This window comes from Zalophus californianus, chromosome 15, assembly GCF_009762305.2.
Source record: "Zalophus californianus isolate mZalCal1 chromosome 15, mZalCal1.pri.v2, whole genome shotgun sequence".
In the NCBI taxonomy this organism is placed as follows: Eukaryota; Metazoa; Chordata; class Mammalia; order Carnivora; family Otariidae; genus Zalophus; species Zalophus californianus.
The window spans coordinates 40937411-40941436 of NC_045609.1; positions in this window are offsets into that span (position 1 = coordinate 40937411).

A 4026-nucleotide genomic window follows, 5' to 3' on the forward strand; every position below is an offset into this window, starting at 1 on the left:
TTTTGTTCCCTCCAACTCTCGGTACAGCTTTGGAGGACCAGGGCAGAAATGGTGGCCTCCCAATCTCCACTCGGAGGAGCTGAGAACTCGGGGCCCCGCTGCTCAGTGTGCCCCCAGAGAAAAGCAGTCACTTCCGTGTCCCCGGTCTCCGGCCGCACTCCGTGCTCACCCGGCCTGTGATCGAGCGTTGCTATCTCTGGCACCCGACCCCGCGCGGAGTCTCCAAACCCAGCAGATCCCTGCGGTGCGTTCCCGCACCGCTCCTCCCCAGGAAGGAAGGGGAGTCTCCCCGGATCTGCTGCTTGTTGGGTCCCTGCTGGGGGGAGCCGTGCCCCAACTGGGCCGCAGATCACAGTTTATGGCAACCCCGAGCTGAGAGCCCGCGACTCTGCTCCGTATCTGCAGCCGGCTTCCCTGCTCTGATACCTGGGAGCTCTGGCGCACTCAGGCACCCCCGGTCTCTCTGTGACCCCAAGGGTCCTGAGACCACACTGTCCCGGGAGGATTCCACCCCCCGCTTAGCCACTGCAGCGATATCCCTCCGCCGAGCCAACTTCTAAAAGGTCCGATTTTGTGCTCCGCGGCTCTAGCACTTGCCAGAAGCGGCCGGCGGAGGCCCCTCCCCTGCCGTCTATCCTCCCGAATATCGCCTCGGATTCACTTCTCCGCACGTCCTACCTTCCAGTAAGTGGTCGCTTCTCTGTTCAGAGAGTTGTTGCTACTCTCCTGTTCGATCTCCTGTTGAGTTCGTAGGTGTTCAGAATGGTTTGATCCCTATTCAGCTGGATTCCTGAGACCAGACGAAATCTAGGTCTCCTACTCCTCCGCCATCTTGCTCCGCCTCGACCTATAAGTTTCTTATAATGTCCTTGTCAAATATTGATATTAAAGTACTTCGGGCTTCATCAAATATGTTGGGAAGTGTAGTGGGTTGAATAATGGCCCCAGTAAGATATGTCCATGTCTTAATTTCTGGAACCTGGGAATGTGACCTTATTTGGAGAAAAGGTCTTTGCCATTGTAACTAAGTTAACGATCGTGGCATGAAATCGTCCTGGATTTAATGCAGGCCCTAACTTCAGTAAGAGTTGTCCTTACAAGAGAAAGGCAGGGAAGATTTGAGACACAGAAGCAGGGGAGAAGGCTACTGAAGATGGAGAGCCTAGAGTTGTCCCGCTAAAAGCTAAGCAACACCAGAAGCCAAAAGCTCGAAGAAGAAAAGTGGGATTCCCAGGTAGAGCCCTCAGGAGGAAGGTGGCCCTGCTGACACCCTGACTTTAGACTTACAACTCCCATAGCTCTGAGAATAGATTTGGGTTGTTTTAATTTGTTATGGCACATTAGGAAACAAATACAGGAAGTGTTTCCTCTTTTCTTCTCTCTGGAGTTTATGTAAGATTAATGAATATACATTGCTTAAAAATTTGGAAGAATTTATCCTTGAGGCCAAATGGGAAGGGAACTATTTATGAAACTATTTTTATTAAAATTCTAGTTTTTAAACATAGAGGATACTTAAAATTTTATATTTAGTTTTTGAATGAATTAGATGAGAGGTATTTGTCTAGGAAAATTTCATCTAATTTTCCAAATTATAGCACAAATATTTGTATCATCTATTATAGTTTATTAATTAAGCTTTCTCTTTTGAGACAACTGAAGATTCACATGAAGTTGGGAGAAAAATAGAGAGATTCATATACCCTTTATTCAGTTTCCCCAATAGTAAAATCTTGCAAAATTACAATACAATACAATACAACCAGTATAGTGACATTGATACAGTCAGAACACAAAACACTTGCATCAACCGAAAGTTTTCCTAGTGTTGCCCTTTTAAAGCTCTACCCACTTCTCTTATACCTGAATCCCTGCCTTAAAGACTAGCAGCCTCCAAAGTGTTCTCCATTTCTGTAATTTTGTCACTTTAAAAATGCTACATAAATGGAATCTTGCAGTATGTAACCTTTGATAAAATTTTCCTGCTTGGTAGAATTCTTCTGAGATCCATCCAGGTTGGACTGTATATCAAAAATTCATTCTCTTTTCTTGCTCAGAGGTAGGCCATGGTATGGATGTATCACAGTTTAATCATTCACTCATTGAAGGGCATCTGGCTTGTTTCCAAGTTTTGACTATTACGAATAAAGTTGTTGTAAACATTTGTGTACAAGCTTTTATGTAAATATAAGTTTTTATTTCCCTAATATGAATGGCCAGGAGCATAAGTGAAAGAGCTTGGTCACAGAGTAGTTCTATGTTTCATTTTTTTTAAGAAACTGCCAAACTGTTTTGCAGAGTGGCTCAGCTGTTTCACGTTTCTACCAGCAATACTGGAATCATCCAGTTTCTTCACATCATCACCAGCATTTGACGTCATCACTATTTTTTTTTCAAATTTTCACTTAAATTCTAGTTAGTTGTCACTATCCTTTAATTTAGCTATCCAGACAGGTATGTAGGGATATCACTTTGTGGTTTTAGTTTGCATTTATCTAATGCCTAATGATGTTAAACATCTTTTAATGTTCTCCTTTTAATACCTTGTTCCTCATCTTCAGTGAATTTCCTGTTTTGGTTTGTTTTTTTACCCATTTACTAATTAGATTGTTTGGGGATTTTTTTTTTTTTTTTTTTTTTGGTTTGGGTTTTTTTTAATGTTGAGTTTTGAGAGTTCTTTCTATATTCTAGATACTAGTGATGAGTCAGATAAGTGGTTTACCGATATTTCCTCTCACTCTCTAGCTTATCTTTCCATACTATTAAGAAAATCTTGGGGCACCTGGGTGGCTAAGTTCGTTAAGCATCTGCCTTCATCTCGGTCATGATCCCAGGGTCCTGGGACTGAGCGCCACATCAGGCTCCCTGCTCAGCGAGAGCCTGCTTCTCCCTCTGCCTCCCCCTCTCCCTCTGCTTGTGTTCCCTCTCTCGCTGTGTCTCTGTCAAATAAATGAATAAAATCTTAAAACAATTTTCACAAAGCAAAAGTTTTAATTTTGATGAAGTGTAACTTATCAATTTCTCTTACAGATCATATTTTTGGGGTCAATTTTGGGTGGGGCAATTTTAAGAACAATTGACATATCCCTAGATTCTGAAGGATTTTATTTATACTGTTTTCTAAAACTTTTATATTTTTACATTGTACATTTAATCCTGTGATTTATTTTGAGTTAATTTCTATGTAAAGTGTGAGTTTTAAATTGAAGTAAATTTTTTGCCTATGGGCATCCAATTGCTCCAACACTATTTGCTGAAAAAAATCTATCTTTCCTCCACTGAATCCCTTTTGCACCTTTGTCAAAATCGGTTGGGCAAATCTGTGTATTTCTATTACTGGGTCCTCTGTTACCTCCCATTGTTTTAAGTGTCGATCTCTCAGCTAATACTCCAGGGTCTTGATTGCTATATCTATATAATAAGACTTGATATTATGTAGACTCATTCATCCCATTTTATTCTATTCCTTTGCCTTTCTAGGTAAAAGTTAGTATAACGATTTTTTTATATAAAGAAAAATCTTGTTGGGATTTTGATAAGAAATTTATTAAACCTATATCAATTTGAGGAGAATTGGCATCTTTACTGTGTTGAGTATTCCAACCAATGAACATGGTACATCTCTTCATTTATTTAGATCTCCTTTAATTTCTTTCATTAGTATTTTGTAGTTCTCAGCATGCCAATTAGGTAAATATTTTGTTAGATTTATAGCAAACTATTTCATTTATTGAGTAATTGTAAATGGTATTCTTTTTTAATTTCAGTGTCTATATGCTTATTGCTAATATTTAGAAAGATAATTGATTTTTGTATATTGTGTCCTATAATCTTGCTGAGCTCACAAGTTTCTAGGTTTGTTTGCAGGTTCCTTGGGATTTTTTTACATAGACCATCATGTCATTTACAATAAGGATGGATTTATTTCTTCCTTGCCAAACTACATGATTTTTAATTTTCCTTTTTCTTTTCTTTTATTTCTTATTGCACTGACTAGAACCACCATCCCTACATAGCAAAAACTGG